This window comes from Anolis sagrei, chromosome 3 (assembly GCF_037176765.1).
Source record: "Anolis sagrei isolate rAnoSag1 chromosome 3, rAnoSag1.mat, whole genome shotgun sequence".
NCBI lineage: Eukaryota > Metazoa > Chordata > Lepidosauria > Squamata > Dactyloidae > Anolis > Anolis sagrei.
The window spans coordinates 52613772-52636527 of NC_090023.1; positions in this window are offsets into that span (position 1 = coordinate 52613772).

Sequence of the window (22756 nt, forward strand, 5' to 3'; positions counted from 1 at the left end):
ATGCATGCCACCCAATATTTGCACTCTACGTTAGACAAATAGGACAGCCTCTGTGTGAGAGGGTTAATGGACACAAGTTTCATAGCTGAAACACTCAGTGACTGAACATTTTAATCTTCCTTAACTTCTTATCAGTGAGCTACAAGTTAAGATTCTGGAAAGGGAAAAATCAAGGAAGCATTGGAAAGATAAAGAGCTAAATTAGAATTATGGATGGAAAAAACACCTGTTTGGTTCTGGATTTTCCTGATCTATACTGGGCCTGCAGTGACCCCATTATGCCACACACATCATGGTGAGATTGCCATACCTGGTTGGATATTTCCCCTTTCCAAACTCACTTTACTATTAGGCAGCAGTCCACATTTTCAACCTTTCACATTATTTTCAGTCACATGGCTGTGGGCACTCCACTTTTTCTACCCATTGTGTATACTGGTTTTCTACCCATTTTTTGACCAGGGACCACTTTGACCAGGGACCACTCTCCAACATTAGTACCAAAAGGGTTACGAATCAGTTTTTGGTCAACTTTAGTTTCGGTTTGGTTATTTGGGTTGCTGATTCAGAAAATTGCATTGGATAGACCACATCAACTCTAGTTTCTAAAAGGGAACATATACCATGGTCAGTGATAGGGAAGGAGTGGCAGGCAGCGCAAAAGAGGTGGAAATAAAATAAAGAAAGATGAAGGAGGCTCGCAGACCAGATTTTTGTCCTTGCTGCCCACTGGTGATCCGCAGCCCACAGGTTAAAAACCACTGATTTAGAGCAAATGTGCTTACAGCTATTCCTGTCCCTTCTTTTTGGAAACTGGATTATGGTAAGGGTGGGGTGGGAGTGTAATCCTATAGTTTATGTGCCAGGGAGTAGGTCCCATTGAGCCCAAAGGAACTCACTTTTGAATAGGCTGAGAGCCAGGATGGTATCATGGTTAAAGTGCTGGACTTGGACTCTAGAAGACCAGAGTTCAATCCTGGATTTCTTTGGTCAATTCACACTCTCTCAGACAAAGGCAATGGAAAATTCTTTCTGAACAAATCTTGCCAAGAAAACCCCATGGCAGAGTTACCCTAGGGTCTCCATAGGTTTTAAAGAACGTGAAGGCCCACAGCAACAACATGCATAGGTTTGAAGTAACACACACAAATATGGACACCCATCAACTCCAATTTGCTGCATACAGTTGCTCCAAAGATGTTCCTTGATATTTCTGTACTAATACATATAGAGCCTAGAAAATTGCCAGGTTTGTCTGTTGCCTCACCCAAGCTCGTCCTGCCTGCTTTGACAGGGAGTGGCTTATCAGGGTCCTATTTGCAGACTGTTGCTACAGTCTTGTATGGCTCGGTCCAGTAAAGGAGATCCACCAGCCTCCACTGCTTGCAGAGATAATTGCCATAACTATATTTTCCTTCACCTGCACTGGAGATGTCAGAAATTGACAGCTAAACATAAGCTAAAGTGTTGTCTAATAAGAATCCATATCCCTCAAATGATTCAGTTCTTCCTGAACTATTAGGTCATCCTTTGTCCAGTTTAAAACAGCTTTATTATGGAAAGCTGAAGAGATTTAGGCATCATGATGAGCTGCGAACAGGGAGCTGCTGTGAAAAGAAGTGGATGAGGGCAGTCACCTTCATGTAGCCCTCTGTTGTAAAGGAAGAGATATTAGTGGGTAATATCCAGAACTTGAAAATGTGTTATTTGATTATAATTCTCAGGAAACTGTAGACTTTAGGATATACAGTCTTGTAATTCTCAGAATTCTTCACCCAGCAAAGGGATTCTTTGGGTTGTATCAAAAAAAGTACAGTAGAGTCTCGCTTATCTGATGCAAACTGGCTGGCAGAACATTGGATAAACAAAAATGTCAGATAATAAGGAGTCTCCTACTATTACCTGTCTGACGTGGTGCTGGACACCTAGAATACTAACAACCAGGACTCAAAAGGTTAAGGCAAGGCAACTATCGGGGCTAGAGTAGCCCAGCAGGAAGTGACCGGTTGCGGAAGAGGAATGTGGAAATCATAGAGGGAAAGAGGGAGGATGCTTCTGGTCCTGCCTCTTTTCCTCCTTTCCTCCCTCCTCTTCCTCCTTGTCTTGCCTTTTTCATTTATTTGGAATGGAGAGAGAGTTGGAGGGCGCTCCTTTAATGGAAGGGGAAATGTTGAAGGAAAAGGCGGGCATTGGATAAGAGCATTGGATAAGACAGAATGTCGGATAAGCAAAGATTGGATAAGCAAAACTCTACTGCACTTAATATGCTCTAAAGCAGAAAAAAGGATCTTGGTTCCTGTTCCCAGGCAGCTTCTGCAGAATCCTATCTCAATGTAACCTCCAAATGGTAGCTTCATAGTTACATGCTACATAGCTGGTGGAGTTTCTCATTCATGAGTTTTGTACTTTATAGACTGTTCCCATTTCTCTTTCACTTTCTTTCCCTCATTTCTCTTTCTCTCTCTCCCCAACTTCTCTTCTCTCTTTAGAGCTCATTAGCATATTCATTCTCCATACTGTCACAGGCAACTATAAAATATGCTCTCAAACAATTGGCCTGGGAGATTCCTGAAAACATTAATACACAGAGAGCAGATACATCTATGTAAAGCATTTCAGCATCAATATTCAGCTGACATAGCTCTAAGCTAAAAAGAGCTTATGAGCAGCATCTTCTAAAAACAGAGAGAAAGGGGATGCCAGAATTGTAATGAAAGTACTAGACCTACATCTGTGTGTGAGAAGGAAAGAGAAAATTAATAGCACACTGCTTATTATAAAACACAGTGTTGCTGCATATTACAGAACACAAAAGGATACACTCATCAGGGGCCTGACACTATACACTTTTGGATGGAATACGTGAGGAACACTGATTATCCCTATAGAAGCCATACACTCCATGCTATAATTAATTGATGGGCGTAATCTTGCACATTTTCAAGCAGCTAAAGCAAGCCACAGAACTTGAGAAAGTTAATTTTGGATTACAGCTCCCAGAATCACTAATCCATCATGGACTTTCTTGTTGGAGACTCTAAGAGCTATACTGTTGTAACAGTTCCCAGCTTTTTCAATTTATACAATCAGACTTACTAATAGAGCATGCAATCCAGGTCTTGTCTGAGTGCATTTTGCATCTCTGCTGGTTGTAATCTTATTCCCATTTGCTAACCAGACTGCGGTGAATAGGCCATCCTCAGGCATCTGAAGAACTGTGAACCCTCATTTGTGGGCATTGTGTGATATTTAACACCACACTTCTGCTCTTCTTTGGATGTATTGCACTTTGTTGCTTGCTTGAAAATGCACATTTCTTGGAAGCATAGAGAGATAAGGTTGCCAGGTCATCAATATCTTATTCCCTCAAATTGTGGGCCCTTGTAATGTCACAGGCAAGGAGGCTAGGAACTTTAAAAATGAAAACTGTTATTCTTTGTGACTGGTACTGGTTGTCAGCTGGGTACTTGTTACATGTGCCAAGCAATTTCACCTTTGTAGCTTTACCTGTATTGCCTCTTTTATTGAAAATAACCCCAAAATTGGAGCTAAAGTCCACCAGCCAGTTCCAAGTGCTGGTGAATCTCAAACTGACAGAATAAAGTACCATACTATATCACTTTAATAGCACACCTTTTAATAACATGACCCCAAACATGTGTAATTTCCTAGCATTTTGGCACTTGAATGAACTTGGAAAAACTTAATACACTATGTTAAACCAAAATTGTTTGCGTTGTTATTCTTAATAATTGACTAAAATATGCACACCAGGAAAATCTCCTTACTGTGATCAATCCAATTAATGTAAAGGTACAACATCAAATTTAGGGCATACAGCACACACTTCTTGCAGATTCAGAAGTGTGATTTCCTTTATTGAGTCTATCGATTTGTAATATGGAAATCGATCTTTTCCTCCTGCCTACTATCATATCAATCATTATTTCATTTTTTACTGAGCCTTGTCTTATAAATTTTCATATTCCATAGCATACCCATTCTTCAATAACATTTTCCTTTGATTTCCCAGATTTTGTGGAAGAGGTCTCTTGTTCTTCCTTTTTTGTTATCAGCTTCTGTTTTTCTAATTTTTTCTATTTCAGCTTCTTTTGGCATCTTTGACCATACAAACATCACTAACAGTTACATTCAAAGGTCTGAGGCTAATTCTGCTACCTTTAATTTGTTTTCTTCTTGTCTGGCCTTAGCTGCTTAAAGAGTTTCATTTATCATCCACTGAGGTTTCTATTTCTTTTTGGCTGTAGATGACTTTTTTTTTAAATTCCTTCCTAACAATGTCCCTGGTTTCAATCCAGATTTTTTCTTGCTCCCAGTTATGTGTTGACTTATTTTCTTGGAGAAAGTATGCACAGAGGTAGTTTTTCCACCTGGTGTTCATTGGCAATCCCTATGCAAGTACTATTCAAGATCAAATGGGACCTGATGCCTTTAGAGTGTTTAGACCTATGTTTAAATTTTAAAATACTATAAATGTGCCAGATATCATCAGCTTCCAAACTATTGATCACTGATAAAAATCTATTTCAGCATGTAAACTTTTTCATATTCATGTAAACTATAACTTTTTTCCTCAAGGAAAATAAATCTCTTTTCATCAGATTTCATCAGGGTGAGTCACTAATGAGCACAGTCTTCCCAAAATAGTTTTGTGATAAATGCCATTCCTCCAACTTGCTCTTTTATGTAAAATGCAAGTACATGGAAAATCAAGTGGCCAGTGGACATGTTGTCTGAGGGGTTAGGGAAATCATACTACAAAAGTAACTTTTCTGAGATGCATATTGTGCATATATTTCACTGCTTGATACATGCTGTATAAAAATACAGAAAAATCAAACCAAATTTACTTCTTAGTTATCTACAAAGAACTTTATCACACTAAGCTGGTATTCCACAGGACCAAGAGTCATGCAAGCAGTGAGAGCAGTAACATACCAGCACAAGCATCCTCATTATTGCATCTATTTGTGAAATAGCGCCAATTGGAAAATCCAGGGCCCCATAGTTGTGTTTTTACATACACTCTGTCTTCCTACACTTCTGCTGCTCCATTATTATTATTATTATTATTATTATTATTATTATTATTATTACAATCAATGGATTGTCACCTTGTCATAGTGAGGGGGCTTGCATGCTCCAGTGAACCTGCAGGTGAAGCCATTGGAGTCATGTGCTCCCAGGAGGGTCTCCCTGGGCAGTAAGGCCATGGGGTAGGAACCAGACCAAGAAAAATTTGAAGTTCTCAATGGCAGAGCAGTCAGATGATAACATAGTATGTGTTACAATGACTATGAAGGTAGAAGAAGGCTGCAACAGATGGGAAACCACTGGTTGTCAGCCACTGGATATGTATCTCATTCTGTGTTGATATTGTGCACTGATATCCACACATAAATCAAATGCATGCACAGGTGTCTTCCACAACACTATCTTAGCTCTGTGAGTGCAGCATTTTCTTTTAACGATGTAAGGAATGTTTGAGGATCGGGACATTCATAGGGATACAAACATGATAGCTTATAAAGCAATATATTCCTCCCAACCCTGTTATACGCCTGTGAAATGTGGACCACCTACAGATGTCACACTCAACTTCTGGAATTATTCCATGAGCATTGTCTCTGAAAAATCCTGCAAATATTTTGGGAACACATGCAGACAAATGTCAGTGTGTTAGAAGAAGCAAAAACCACCAGCATTGAAGCAATGATCCTTCACCATCAACTCGCTAGACTGGCCACATTGTCCGAATGCCAACCACCATCTTCCAAAGCAGTTACTATACTCTCAAGAATGGAAAACTGAATGTTGGTGGACAGGAAAAGAGATTTAAAGGTGGGCTTAAAGCTAACTTTAAAAACTGTGGCATAGACACTGAGAACTGGGAAGCCCTGGCCCTTGAGCGTTCTAACTGGTGGTCAGCTGTTACCAACAGTGCTGTGGAATCTGAGGAGGCATGAATGGAGTACAAAATAGAGAAATTTGTCAAGAAGAAGGCAAGTCAAGCCAACCCTTCTCAAGACTGCCTTCCATCTGGAAACTGATGTCCTCACTGTGAAAGAACATGTAGATCAAGAATAGGTCACTCTCTACAGTCACCTACAGACCCACCGCCAAGAGCCTACACTTGGAAGGCAATCATACTCAGCTGTGAGTGATAGCCGATTATGATGATGATGATGATTGCTGTTATTTTTAAAGCAATTTTCCAGTTTCTGCACTGGTACTTTTTTAAAAGCCGATACTATAAATAATAAAATATAGTTTTGAAATAGTGAGGGGTGGGGTGGGGGTGGATTGTGGGAGAGAAGGCAAATCTCTCCTCCTGATGTCACTTTAGTGGTGGCATGATAGCACAGAAATGAAACAAGGTGGGTGATGGGAATGTAGTAGAATTGGCAGCTATTGACTGATTTTACCATCAACAGCAAGAGATGTTGATTGGGAGGAGGCAGACTGGAAAAAGGAAGTACACATGTGATAGAGACTGATTCAATGAAAAGAAAAATGGGTTCCCCTCAAACTGTGGAGACCAAAATCCACTGATTCACACACAGAGAAATATAGTAGCATAGGGACCCCTAAAGAAGGACAGTTATATGTTGCATTTTCCAGAATAGGCAAACCAGACAACCTCTACATCAATGCTGACAAAGAAACAGCAGTAAATACTGTTTACCCACAAGCATCAAGACAATTACATATATTAGAAACCAACTTGGGAGGGCCCAAGCCAAGTCACCAGACTGGGCCGCAGCAACACGTGGCAGGGGACAGCTAGTTACCAATAAAAGTCTCTTCAGATCACAAGCACTGGGAAAAAAAAGAAGAATTCACTCAACCAGCTGTAACAACAGCTTTTGTGGGACACTGTCCTGGTCTTCTGTGCATTTGTAATGAAAGGGCTTTCATACAATGTGTAGAATTTCATTAGCTAGTTGACTAAATAAAATGTGACTCTTTTAGGTTAGTCTTTGGATCTCAACTGCAGGGTAGAATTTCATTCTGAGTGTGCAAATTGTGGGCTCTTTGCATAGAATTTCAAATGAATTCTGTTCAGTTGGTTAGATATTTTGAGAAAATGGGATCTTAAATGTTTGAGGGTTCCCTCCCCCACTTTGGTATACTTTTCCTTCATCAGCTTCCAGGTGGTGGTAAACCCAGTGTGGGGAGGGATACTTGCATGTGTGCATGCACACAAACACATGCCTGCTGTGTTCTACAAAGTGATTTGCATGCAGTTTTATTCTGCTAAGTGATTCCCACACACACAATGGGAACTAAAGAGCAGTCAGTACCATCTTGTTGGTTGTTCCATTTCTGTTAAATGACTTGACTTCTGAAAGCAGTCAGTGACTGCATCTTTCTTTCTCTTTCTCTCTCTCTCTCAGTCTCTCTCTCTCCATATCATTTCCTGGCTTGCCTTTGCATAGGATTGTCTGTGCCACTGTAGGTTGACATAGGCCGAAGTGCTCCCTGGCATTTAATTGGGAAGTGCAAAGAGATCAGCTTTGAAAAGCTTCTTTGTAAATTTCTTCATCATTCTAATGTTCTGTGAGAATGCCAGAAGATTCAGGAATACTGTTGAGATGCAGAATCAGTTGAATGTCATGATAGACTCTTGATGGACTGTATCACTTAATGGACTGTATCCATTAAGGTGATCTCACAAGAAATCTCTAGGTCTTTCAACATGACTAGATGAGGTTGATAATACAGTCACACCAGAGGACCTAGAGCAGTGTTTCTCAACCTTCCTAATGCCACAACCCCTAAATACAGTTCTTCATTTTGCAGTGACCCCCCAAAATAACATTATTTTCGTTGCTACTTCATAACTGTAATTTTGTTACTGTTATGAATCGTAATGTAAATATCTGATATGCAGGATGTATTTTCATTCACTGGACCAAATTTGGCAAAAAAAAAAAAAAAAAAACCTGATATGCCCAAATCTGAATACTGGTGGGGTTGGGGGAACTGATTTTGTCATTTGGGAGTTGTGGTTGCTGGGATTTATAGTTAACCTACATTCAAAGAGCATGCTGAACTTCACCTATGATGTTATTGAACCAAACTTGGCACACAGAGCTCCCATGACCAACAGAAAATACTGGAAGCGTTTGGAAGGCATTGACCTTGAGTTTTGGAGTTGTATTTCATCTACATTCAGAGAGCACTGTGGACTCAAACAATGATTGATCTGGACCAAACTTGTCACAGATACTCAATATGCCCAAATGTGAACACTGGTAGAGTTAGGGGAAAATAGACCTTGACATTTGGGAGTTGTAGTTGCTGGGATTTATAGTTCACCTACAATCAAAGAGCATTCTGAACCCCACCAACAATCGAATTGGGCCAATCTTCCCACACAGAACCCCCATGACCAACAAAAAAGACTGTGTTTTCTGATGGTCTTTTGTGACCCCCTCTGCCACTCCCTCCTGACCCCCAGGTTGAGATATGCTGACCTACTGATTCCTAGAGATAACATTTTAAATCAAATCTGTGAATAATCAAATTCACAAAAGTTAAAACCGCAAATGTGTAGGAATCACTATAAACTCTCATATACTGTTTATGTTTCAAAAAAATCTCAACACAGAGGAGGCTATTATGTCAGGAGACAAGACTCTTAACAGCCCTGGGTTCTAAGCAGCAAAATAAGCTATACGCCACAGCTTGACAAATGTTTCACAAACTCTTCATTACATCATAATCTGATATGAAGACTAAACAACTTTAAGATTCTATCGCTCTTCCCCTGCTCCCGCCTTTCCTTCTTTCCTGATCAAGAGCTGAAGGGCTTGAAAACATGCAGACAATGTTTGTGCCTTTTTGTTGGCCTATTAGAAGTACATTTGGAATTTTTCTTATATCCAAATGGCTACCTTGGCTTTTTATAAAGTGTGTTGTGTTCACATGCAAAGTGTTACATTTTTATAGCCCTGTTCTCTAATCCAAGCAATTGTCTCAAAGAAGAATATTTGTGTTTGGCTTGATTTTGCTTTTGCCATCAATGTGTGAGTCTGAGGTACATGGGTGAGCCTGGCATCTTCTAATTTATTATCGTAGTTGCACACTTGCCCTTGCAATTTGTGCATAGTGTCTGAAGGTCTTTATACAATCAGACTTCTTTGCATTATGCATACTTTCTCATAAGTAGCATGGCTAAACTGCTGAAAGCAATCAGATTAGTTGCTTTGATTTTCATTATAAACTTTAATTGCCATTACAAATTGGACAAGGAAGAAGAAACAAGTAGTTCTGTAGAAGGGCTGCAATGCTACTCCTATGAATCCTCACCATACTGTCTAGGAGTCAAAACAACTGAAGTCCCACAACAACCGGAGACCCACCATTTCTCAATTCTAGTAAAGGCCTTGATGCAAGCAGCAACTGCTCCCTCAGAAATGTTCAACCTAGTGCTACCATCACAGCAGAACTTTTTTTGTCTTAAACCATCAACTGGGATGAAATTCCCTTGGGGTACCTACAAATTCTTAGGACTTCTGGCCTGTCTTAAACCTATATATGAATTAATCTCAAGGGGAGCTGAAGACCATCACTTAGTACCAATTTGGCCTTTCTTCCAGTAGAGGGTGGTAGTTCTGCATTCTTAAACCCAAAGTGATGAGACCGCATTCTTTCAGTTCCTTTATTTATAAAACCTTTATAAAACCAATTCCAGATTTGAAAATTTCTCCGAAATCCAATTGGATAACAAATCTCCAGATCCTCTGCTGGTGATTCAGAGAGTTATAGTTTTAAAAAGTGATGTTCCCAAACCAAGTGATAGTGTAAAAGTTCAGTTTGGCCCTGGTGTGCAGTTTGTTCTTTGTAACCATATGCACTGCCCTGAGTATGGAAAAGGGAAGAGGATCAGAAAGCTCTCTGTGTTTCTCATAAGTGCATATATCTTTTTGAAAGGATATGTATGTGTGCACTCAACAGTCCACACTTGCCTTTCTGGAATTGCTCGTGCAGCATCTGAAAATGTAGTGAGCCTCTGGGCAAAGGCAGACATTTATTTATAAGATATAGGGTGAAGGAGAGAAAATACCATGACAATCTCTTAGCAACTAGGCTATTTCCTGTCATTTAGAGACACTTAAACAAGTCAGCAGAATCTGTCACACACCCCTCCTTTCCAAACCATGGCCAGAGAAAGAATGCAGAGTGTAGGAAAATCTCCATTTTGAGGTTAGATGGCTTGCAAACAAGCCTGAGGTTGCAATTACTTCTCAGCCTTCTTGCCATCCTATATGGTGTGTGTGTGTGTGTGCCTGTGCATATTTCTTGAGATGGTCTCACTTAAATACAAAAATTGTTGTATTCTGTCCTCAGGAGCAGTAGATTTATTATGAGGAAATTGCACATGTTATAAAAGGTAACACCATTTCCCCAACTAAAGTGGCACAACAGCAAACAGTAGAAGATTCTTAATGCACATCCATAGGGGTGGGACAAAGCTGAACCTGATTTATATATCTGAGTGTCAGGCTGGGTTGGGATAGAAAAGTGTTGACCCATGAACAGCTGCCCTGTGTGGCAAGACACAGAACTACTATCTCAGCTCTGTGTTGGCTGAGGATGTAAATCTTAGTGTTCTTCATCCTTCCAGACAGAACAATGAATAATCCCTGCATTGTCCTCCTTGCTGGGTGATAACAGATGGGCCTTTCCATTCTTCTCAATTATTATTTGTACTTTGGGAAGTATTTGTACAGAAATATACATAGAACAGTATTGTGGTAAAAAGACGTTTTCTGTTGAAAAACATGTTTTCTAAGCAGAAAAAGAGTCCTGTATCTCTGAGTGGATGAACACTTCACAAAGTAGAAAAAAAGGTTTTGGCAACAATTTTAACTTGGCTGGCCCTTTTGGATTCTGCCTCCTGATCACAACTCCTGGTAGATCACTGACATCTTCGTCTATAGTTGGGGCAGATCCATAGTTTGGTGACAGAATACATACACTGTATGCAAGAAGTCCCAAGTTCAATTCTTGACGTGTATAGTTCAAAACCTTAGATAACATAATAGGCCCTCAAATGTTCATGCAAAATTATGCTGTATGTGTAATAGGAATGTCATCTTGTTCATTGCCTCAGGCAGCAAAGTGTATTGGGATGTCCCAGGGAAAATGCAGGCATGTAAATCAGTGCCACTTCACAGATGGAATGAGAAGGACCAGGTTACTTTAATTCATGGAGTCAAGGGGATGATTGACTATTATGTCTTTCAGAATGAGGCACACTTGATACACACACATACACATACACGTGCGTTACCAATAAATACTTTGAAGGAATGCAAGGTAGCTCAGCTGTTTACCCAGAAAGATTAATTTAATTTACACAAGGCAGTCCTCGATCTGAAGATCTGGAAACAGTGGCTAAGACCCTAAGGACTGATCTGCCAACACTTTTGCTTTTACTCTTACTAAGTGATAAGCCTGGTTTGCACAACCACCCTGTTTAAATATTACCATACAGCTGACTAGAGCAATCTTGCAAGGGGTTTGTTAATCACTGCATAGTATTCACTACATTCATCGAAAAGAACACCCTCAGGGAATAATTAGCTTTGTTTTTTATTAATTGAACAATTTTCCAAGAAGAATCTCTAGCACTGGATTGTACTACCTGGAAACCACTTGAATAAATGCAAAGCTAATTTAATTAATTTAAAGCCAGCATGGCTTCATCAATGGAAAAGAAGCAGGACGATTGTGTACCAAACTAGGGTCGTGGGTGGCGGGTGGGGAAAGGACTCAGACCCAAAGGCTGGGAGCAGATCTTGGAAAAAGTATTTTTAAAAAATAATTCAATTTGGTATCTCATCAAAGTGTTTTGAAAAGTACTTCCCATTCTTTATTAATACTGAAAAGGTAGCTAGAAGTTGCTTGCTATACAACTCATTACTTTTCTAAGAGAGGAAAACCCTCCGAATTTAGATGCAAATGATGACACATCTTTTAAAAAATTGTCAAAATGTTTTTAAATTAAAGATGACTTTAGTAATTAACTTGAAGCCAGGAATTATTTATTTCATAAATAACACCACTGCACTCTTCTTGATGCACTAGTTTTGAATCATAGCCTTATAATATAATCATTATCTTCCAAATATAACAACATTACTTCTATCTCATTACTTCTTAGTTCTAGATAGGGACACTCCAGCTTACCATAGTTTTGCTGCATTTTGAATGCTCAGGAATCTCAATTCCCTAGAGGAAAACATATTTGATGGTGGAAAGCAATCACATAAGCAAGCCACTATTTATTGTAGGTAATACATTGTGGTAGGAAAGAGGATGAAAAACCTTCATTCTGTTGGATGTTATCATATGGAGGTCCTTAACATGAGGAATCCATATGGCAGCAGGGCAAATCATGGGACAGTGGGGCATATCTGTCATCCAGCACCTCACATCACCCGAATCATCCACTTGCCCATCACATGCTGTACAGTGTACCTTTCCAGCTTGCTCCCATGCTGTTCCCAGCATTTTCAACCTGACCACGGTTAGCCTCCTGTGTTTGCTGACACAACCAGCATGGAGTCCCACTGTGTGACATGTGATGAGATCCAGCAGCTCCATAGTGGCTGCATCAGCGAAGAGTTCTATAATGAGGAAATTTGGCAATGTGATGAGGTAACTCAAATAAAGATTCAGAGAGTCATTTTGTCCCCAATTTCTCCAAAAGTAAAGAGGCTTTGTATCTAGAGAAGAAAGAAGAAACTGCGGAAACCTTAAGAAGATCAGTCTTGATGTTCATTCGTTCAGTCGTCTCCGACTCTTTGTGATCTCATGGACCAGCCCACGCCAGAGCTCCCTGTCGGCCATCACCACCCCCAGCTCCTTCAAGGTCAGTCGAGTCACTTCAAGGATGCCATCCAACCATCTTGCCCTTGGTCGGCCCCTCTTCCTTTTACCTTCCACTTTCCCCAGCATAATTGTCTTCTCTAGGCTTTGCTGTCTCCTCATGATGTGGCCAAAGTACTTCAACTTTGTCTCTAGTATCCTTCCCTCCAATGAGCAGACGGGCTTTATTTCCTGGAGGATGGACTGGTTGGATCTTCTCGCAGTCCAAGGCACTCTCAGAACTTTCATCCAACACTACAGTTCAAAAGCATCTATCTTCCTTCACTCAGTCTAGGATTGGAAAAAGACTAGCAGGCAACAGATCAGGTAAAGGGCAGACTGGGAAATTTATCATTCTCCCAACCCCTTCCTATGCATTTTTGCAAGCAACTTCACTGCAAATAGAGTCGTAGCTTTTAAATATTCCATTTGATCCATGAGCCATCTGTAGATAGTAGGCTTCACCTTCTACATCTAAAAGCTTTTGGAGCTTCCTATGACTCTGCTTTCATACCTCTACACTGGAGGTATTTGATAGTATTGCAATTTGATAGTAAAATCCACACTAGAAAGTACTGTTCAAGATTCTCATCTTGAGTTAAATCAATTGAAAAGATTACTGATTACTGGATGCATTACTCTAATTTTTCCAAAGCTTCACCCGTGAAGTACCAGCCATTAGGAAATATGGCCTTCCTGTGAAAATCATTGCTTGTGGCCTTCTCATGGGGTAGCTATATGACCACTAATCTATGGTACTGGGTTACATATACCTTGAGTTTGATTCTTTTGATATGCTTTATTCTCTCATTATTGCAGGCAAGGAGAAAAGGGTATTTCCACAAAGATTGGCTTGAGGATTCTCTAGCCAGTGAGTGACAAACTGGGTCACTTACAGTGACAAGCAGAGTAAAAGAGCAACAGGAATATGTTTCCCACCCATTAACAATAATGCCATTCTTTTTTTCTTTTGAGTAAATGAAAAAATAAACCACATGTAACACAAAATATGTTAACATTTGGATTAAGAGACATTTTTCATATTAATATTGTCATTCCCTTTATAAAGCAAAACCAAACTACAGTAAGTTAACAATAATGCCATTCTGATAACTCCATAAACACATTAAATAAGAGAAAAATAACTGCTAGGAGAAATCAAAAAATCCAAATATGAACTTTCACAAATTTTGGTCTACATTCTGATGCACATGTAAATGAGGTCATGTGGGGCTAAGAAGCCGGTCATAACACACACACAATCAAACATGCTTTAGTGTGAAATCTAAAATGCCTTTATCGGATATTGGGTTACTTGTATCTGTTATGTGAAATATTTGAAAAATCCATCGTGGTTACATGGCACAGAAGCCCTGAGTGCTCTGAAGGCATGTACCAAGTCAAACTGGCCAATGGGTACTATAGTAACAAGGGAGTGGTTTAGATGAAGTTTAGATGCAAGCTCTGTGTGGTCAGTAACTTTTGGATACAAATCAAACCCATGCTCCTCCTCTGATCAAGAGCCTATTCATATTACATAATTAAAGGACTATGATTCCATTTTAGCTTCCATGGTCCCAACCTATGGAATCCTAGGTTTTCCATTTAAGGGGGGGGGGGTCTCTAGTGCATCAATAAACTAGAAACACAAGAATTTGATAATATTTATTTATTTATTTATTTATTACGGTCGCTTATACCCCGCCCTTCTCACCCCGGGGGGGGACTCAGGGCGGCTTACACAAGCAAGGCACAATTTGATGCCCGTATTACATGACAACAAAAACATAACATCAGTAACAGCAGCAATTATAGCAATGATAACAATTAACATAAACAATCATTATTATCGGCAAAACAGCCGTAAAACCCGTAAAAGCAATTAAAACAATAAAAGCAATACAAACCTCATTGCTGGTCAGCGTTTAACAGACTCATAGTTTAGGTTCTACTTTCCGCACATTGTCGGTCCTATCCCTCTGGTTTCCATATCTAATTGTCAGGATGCCCAAAGGCCTGGTCCCATAGGGACCTGGAGGCAAGGAGGGATGTTGATGCCCTGATTTCCCCCGGGAGTGAGTTCCACAGGTGGGGGGCCACCACTGAAAAGGCCCTGTTCCTCGTCCCCACCAGCCTCACTTGTGGTGGGGTCGAGAGCAGGGCCTCCCCAGATGATCTCAAATTCCGGGGTGGGACATAGAAGGAGATACGTTCGGACAGATACGCTGGACCGGAACCGTAAAGGGTTTTGTAGGTCAAAACCAGCACCTTGAATTGTGCTCGGAACTGAATCGGCAGCCAGTGGAGCTGACACAACAAGGGAGTGGTGTGTTCCCTGTGTGTCGCTCCGGTAAGCAGTCTGGCTGCCGCTCGAAATGGCTATGCAGCCATTTCTATTAAAGTGGAATCATAGTACTCAGTGTGGTGTGAAAACACCTCTAGTTGGCTGTACATCAGTAATTCAGAAGACTCTGTGGAACATTCTAAGAAGGCTTGAAGGAACAGCATGGAGAATGGGGCAACTGGCATGCAGATTCTAAATAAGGATGGGGCAACTGGCATTCCAGTCCCTTGGGCAAATCATATTCTCTTACCCTAAGAGGAAGGGAAAAGCAAACCTCCCCATATCAAATCTTGCCAAGAAATGTATTTATTATTATTTGTTTATTTGCCATACTTATATCCTGCCCTTCTCTAAGCCGACAGGGGAACTCAAGGCAGCTTACAATGGCACAACGTCGTGCCTCAACACAATCACCTAAACATTTCCAAAATTGCAACTTATTAAACAGAGTTAAAACAGATTTTAAAAACTAAAAAATTAGAAAACCTTTTGGGTTACAGTAGAGTCTCACTTATCCAATCCTTGCTTATCCAATGTTCTGTATTATCCAACGTAGTCTGCCTCCTGCCCAGATTCACAGCTGTTTCAATGGTGCTAAATTCATAAATACAGTTATTACTATATAACGTTACTGTGTATTAAACTGCTTTTTCCGTCGATTTGTTGTAAAACATGATGTTTTGTTGCTTAATTTGTAAAAAACATAATGTCATTTGACGTTTAATAGGTTTTTCCTTAATTCCTCCTTAATATCCAACATTTTTGTTTATCCAACTTTCTGCCGGCCTGTTTATGTTGGATAAGTGAGACTCTACTGTATCATCAGGTTGCCATAAATTGGAAATGGCTTGAAGAAACACAACAACAATCCCCAACAACAACAACAACAACAACAACAACAACAACAACAGCAACAACAACACGAATCCCCAACATCTCTAACCTTTGGTTATTCTGACTTTGTCTGATGAGAGTTATATTGTATTTGGATGACCACAGGTTCCTTGCCTATACTCCAAATTCATTCTCCCGTTGTGCCCTGCTGTTTTTCCTCCATTTTTTCCTCCATTCTTGTAGGAAATTCTGTCTGCCTAGCAGCCCAACATGCAATAAAGCCTTTCAGTAGAAACAGAAGTTAAGGATAATTCCACTCTCAAGGCAACTTTTACAGAACTCAGCTCACTTCTGTTGCTTTTTATTGACATGGTGGTCTCTTCTGGTACTCTCTTGTGACCATGGTTGAGGAATACTGCAGCTCATGTTTCACATGGCAGCGCCTGCAATGTCGATAATGACTTTATAACAGCTCTCTGTGGTCCAATAACACCTTTTCTTTGTGCTTCACAAGCAACTTGAGAGGCAATTAATTAATTAAGCTACAAATCTCTTCTTCAGGAAAAAGGAAATACATGTGTATCCCACATCAACTATCAGTTCAAAGACATGGCCATGTTAGTCTGGATCAATATGCAAAGGGATCTTGTAGCACAGTAAAAGAAGTTGGTAGCATAAGCTTTTGTAGATATGCCTATTTGATCAGATGCATCTGATGAAGTACATTTAAGCCTATGAAAGTTTATGCTACCAACGTCTTTATCTCAGTTTCAAATGTGTTATAACATAACCACAGAGCCCTGATAGCACGATGGGTTAAACCCTTGTGTTGCTGAACTGCTGACCTGAAGGTAGGCAGTTCAATCCACGAGATGGGGTGAGCTCCCATCTGTCAGTTCCAGTTCCTGACAACCTAGCAGTTCAAAAACATGTAATGTGAGTAAATAAATAGGTACCACTTCAGTGGGGAAAGGCAAAGAGATGCTCCAAGCAATCTTACTGAGCACACAATCAGGAGATGACAATACAGGCTACTCGGCTTGAAAATGGAGGAAAGTATCTCCTCAGAGCCAAATATAAGTACCACCTCCAGAAGCTGGAAATGAAAGGAGAAGCCTATGTCTTTGTGTTTCTTTGTCTCATTGTATATGATTGTAAAGGCATCGGATGTTTGCCTGTGTATGTAAATGCTACTCTGGGTCCCCTAGGGTCCTCCTTATTTATAAGGGCATAAAAATAAGGTGTATTATTATTATCACCTAACAATATAGTCTTCTAGGTTTGCCATCTGATGCCTCCAAATAATTTTGATATAGTAGGCAATCCCACCTTGATGTCCAATTTCATGATGTGGAATAGCTCTTCATTAACATCTACTTGCTCAAAGCTTGTAAATTGAGAGTCAAATGTATCAGTGAATGGATTTAGGGTTTAAGAAGAATGGAGAGTGCTCTTGTATTATGAATTGTTGTGAAGAAGGTTTGAGATCAAAACTGAAGTCCAATGGATGATCCTTGGCAATTATTAGGTCATAGGGTGGCGCAGTGGGTTAAAGCACTGAGCTGCTGAGCTTGTTGATCGAAAGGTCGCAGGTTCGATTCCGGGGAGCGGAGTGAGCTTCCGCTGTCAGCCCTAGCTTCTGCCAACCTAACAGTTCGAAAACATGCAGACATCCGGCGGGAAGGTAAAGGCGCTCCGTGCAGTCATGCTGGCCACATGACCTTGGAGGTGTCTACGGACAACGCTGGCTCTTCGGCTTAGAAATGGAGATGAGCACCACACCCCAGAGTCAGACATGACTTAATGTCAGGGGACTGCCTTTACCTGCCTTTACCTTTTAGCATACAACAGATGAAGCATAAATAACACTTGCACAAAGCTTGTCTGATGCCTTTTTCAGTCTAATACTATTTTTCTGATAAGGAAATAAGATAGAAATCTTTGCTAAGAGGGAACCCAATCATACAAGGTACAGGTGAAGTAGATGAGGTTCATTCCTTCTTACTTGCATAGCAAGTTTGGCTAGGGAGCATTTTAAATCTTCGTCACCACAAAGCAAGTGTAGGAAGAGAGGAGCTTAATATTTTGGAGACATGAGATGTGAGCACTCAGGATAAAGACTGACCCTTTTGAAACTTGCAATATGACACATTTACTAAGCCATAGAAATAGATTTATGAAAAAATGGAAAATGGGGGATGCGGTGTTTTGCCCTATAGTTTAAGCATCCCCCAGATAAAAGCATTCCCCAGATAAAACGCTTGAGAATTGCATGATGAATTGTGAAGATATTGTCTTAAATGTTTTAATTGTTTTAATATATTTTATAATTCTATTTCAATGTTTATTTTAATTCTACTTTGTTTTATGGCATCAAATAGTTGCCTATGTGTAAGCCACCTTGACTTCCTTCTGGGGTGGAGAAAGGCGGGGTGGAAAGGAATCTCAGTTCTTTTTATGGGTACAAGAACCTTATGTCTACTTAACATTATGAAGATGTTATGGAGACCAGTATTTTTTTTTCCTATTTTACCCATTATGCTTTCTTCTATTTTCCCTGAGGGTTTTTGCCAGCTCCTAAAACTGGCAAAATCCTACAGTAAAGGTGTTACTTACAGTTCAGAAACTTGTAGAGTCAGACCTCTTTATTCAAGAATTCTACACTGACAGAAACATTCATGGCTTGAAAATATCCCCCCAAAATTCCCAAAGGCCTTGCCATCTATATATATAAAATCTAAAAGGGCGTCGTTAGGGACCGCAAAACTCGAAAATCCCCAGACGAAAACTCACCAAACTTGCAATACACATACCTTAAACCACAAGGTATGCACAACACTCATCACAATTCAAAACAACATTACAACAAACTCACAATCACAGAAACAAACAGAGCATGCGCAGAGCCGTCCCGGCGCGAGCCGCCCAGCGTGCGCACATGGCCGGACCACACCCCCTCTGCGGAAGCCATGCCCCTCCCTTCACCGCACCGCCCCTACCCGCCCATACACCATCCTTCCCTCCTCTCCCTCCTCCTCCTCCCCTGCCCATGCCCCCTCCGAGAAAGCCACACCCCCACCCTCCGCCGCCCTGCCCCTACCCGCCCATACGCCATCCTTCCCTCCTCCCCCTCCTCCTCCGCCACCCACACCCCCTCTGAGAAAGCCACGCCCCCACCCTCCACTGCCCCACCCCTACCCGCCCATATGCCATCCTTCCCTCCTCCCCCTCCTCCGCCCCTTTGAGAAAGCCACACCCCCACCCTCCACCACCCCACCCCTACCCGCCCATATGCCATCCTTCACTCCCCCTCTTCCTCCTCCTCCGCCCACGCCCCCTCCGAGACAGCCACGCCCCATCCTCCGCCGCCCCAACCCTACCCGCCCATACGCCATCCTTCCCTCCTCCTCCTCCACCGCCCACGCCCCCTCTGAGAAAACCACGCCCCTCCCTTCGCCACCCCGCCCTTACCCGCCCATATGCCATCCTTCCCTCCTCCTCCTCCTCCGCTGCCCACGTCCCCTCCGAGAAAACCACGCCCCCTCCGCCGCCCCATCCCTTCTCGCCCTGACCCAATCCATCCCTCCTCCCCATCCCCCTCCACCGAAGGAAGGAAGGAATGAGGTAGAAAAGGAAGAAAGGAGAGAAAGAGGGAGGGAAAGAAAGAAAGAAGGAAAGGGAGAAGGAAGGAAGGAATGAGGTAGAAAAGGAAGAAAGGAGAGAAAGAAGGAAAGGGAGAAGGAAGGAAGGAAGGAAGGAAGGAAGGAGAGAAAGAGTTAGGGAAAGAAAAAAGGAAGGAAGGAATGAGGTAGAAAAGGAAGAAAGGAGAGAAAGAGGGAGGGAAAGGGAGAAGGAAGGAAGGAAGGAATGAGGTAGAAAAGGAAGAAAGGAGGGAAAGAGGAAGGGAAAGAAAGAAGGAAGGAAGGAATGAGGTAGAAAAGGAAGAAAGGAGAGAAAGAGGGAGGGAAAGAAAAAGGGGGGAGGAAGGAAAGTTAGAGAAGGAAGGAAGGAGAGAAGGAAAGACGGGAAGGAAGGAAGGAAAGAGGGAGTGAAGGAAGGAGGGAAAGAAGGGGAGATAGGGGGAAGGTTGGCCACAGCAATGCGTGGCAGGTACACATAGTTTTATATAAGGGGCACCATGGTATGAGCTACACCATTGTATGTAATGCAACTTGAGCATCCCATGGATTTTGGCATCCGTTGAGAGGCTGAAACCAAACTTTAGCTGATACTGAAGGCTGATTGTAAGTCCATAGGTAACAAAAAATTATTAATGTTTTTAAAGGGAAATTTAATTTGTAATTGTATTATGAATAATTAAAAATTGCACTTTTAATAACCAACGTGCTAAACCAAGTAATGTATAATGCATTTTATGTATCAAAAATAAGAAAACGACTTTCAATCTGTGAAAGGCACAAATATTACATTTTCTGGTTTTTTTTCTGATAATTTCTGTTCTTTTTTATTTCAGAAAAAAAGAGAACTCATCATTCAGCTTCAGATTTCTGTGACTCTGAAATAAAGAAGGTATGGTTAGCATTGTACTTTCGGTAGGTCTGGTTTTTAAAAAAACTCTACACTATTGAAACTTCTTATATTGTCCACTGTTCCTTCAGCCTATCTTCAAAAGGACTCCAACAACTCTTCAGATGTGATGCCCTGATGAAGACCATACTGCTAAGTAGGATATTGTACTAAATTATAACAGTAAGAAAACACTATACGACTGCATTTGTTAGACATGTGTAGCCACTCATAATGAAGCAGGAACAGGGGGAACGGCAAGCCGCTCCTCACACTGCTTTCGGCCGGGATCTTGCTGAGACACTTTGAAGACCACTCGAAGCCCAAATGAGTTTAAGAGCAAGCACCTTTATTGTACTGCAGTAGAATAGGCGGACAGAATGACACTAAGGCTCAGTGTCAATACAAAGCTGTCGCGCCTCGAGCCCTCTGGCTGCGAGGCTAATATACCCTTGTCTAGGAGTTTCCCTTTTTCTCTATCAGGTTACACAGATGGGCTAACACCTCTTTCGAGGTAAACATCTGTGGGGTGTAGCTCACCACCAACGGTCCAAGACACCTCCCCTGGAGTAAACAACTCCCATAGGCATCTCTATTAACGTGACATACTGCATATATCTTCATCATATCTGGCCGACCACATTGGCTGGCCACAAACTGTTTCTTGGAACCAACTGTCATAACACTTGCCTCCCTAAAGAAAGAAAGACAGGCTGTTTCTTGATTAGAAGTGGAGAATATGCCCTTTTCTAAAGAATAGACAGAGAAGATGGAGTGACTTTGGTTCACTGTTTCTCTCATTCCCCCATTTTTTCTTGGAACTAAGAGAGAGGCTCTTAGTTATCATTTCTCAGATTACGGGGGAGTTTCTCCTTTTTCATTTTTCCTAGTTTCATGTTCATGACGTTTTTCCTCTGTCTAATCCTGGTGTTGGAAGCATTTACCACATTTTCAACCATCTTTCTTAAGCAAGACAACAAGCATGGCAGTAACATTATTGCAAGAACTATGAGTAGCAAAATAATAAAAACAACAACAACAACATCTTTTAACCACTGGAAATTTGGTAGCCAGGATGTTAACCAATCGAACCAACCCGCTCCTTTTGGGGAGTATCCTGCCCTAATGGTGGAGACTATGTTATTGATCTTTTCCACATCGGATTCAATCTCTCCTGATTCATTGACATAATGGCAACACGTCACATTAAGCCAGACACATAATCCACCCTCAGCGGATAGAAGATAGTCTAAAGCCAGCTTGTGCTGCATTAGAACTCCTGCCAATGAATCGATCTCTGTTTGGAGAGCTTTGATCCCTTTAACGGTATTATTTGCCAATCTTTCCATTTGTGCTGATAGCCTCCTAATCTGTCTCACATTGAGGGCCACCCCCACCTGGGGAAACAAGATGGCTCCCAACCTGGCTCCTTCACTAAGGTATGTTTCATCTGGATCATATCCATATTTCTCATCATAGGCTCTCTTTGCCCGGTATCCTCCACGTTTGGTCCCCCAAGTCAAATGAGGCTGCTGTTTAAGATAGATTTCTATGTTGGTCGGGGCTAAAGTACCAATGGTACATGTACCTTTCCAGAGTGGGGGTAAAACCTTTCCACCCCACTGCCCACATATCCAATAGAAACCTGAAGGCAGGCCTCCTAGGGCATGATTGTCAACAAGGATACCGGGTTTTGATCCTCCGGGGATCCGTTGTTCTAATGGGAGGTTTTCCTGAGGTTGATCAGAATCTGGGTGACGGGGAAGGGCTGTCGCTCCATCCGCCCCTGACGGGGCCTTCCTCGTCCCTGCCTTTCGTGCTGTAGATCCCTTTGGGAGACTCCCAATTCTTCCCTGGCGTCCAGGACGAGGAGGGGGGAGTTTTTCATCTCCCCCTGATGATCCTGGGGTCTCCCTCCTCAACCTCTGGGGTTTGTCCTCCTGTTTTGGCTCCTCTATTTTCATTTGGAGATTACCATAGTACACAGTATAAGTGACATTACAGTGGGGGTAATCTCCAAGATCTATTGGTATTGCCTGGGGAAAGTTCTTGTGAATTCCTTTCTGGGTTTCTGCCTTGCCTCGAGTGATACACACAGGGGCCTCTGGCGGAGGTACCCTGTGAGCTAACATAAACTGGGCTGAATCC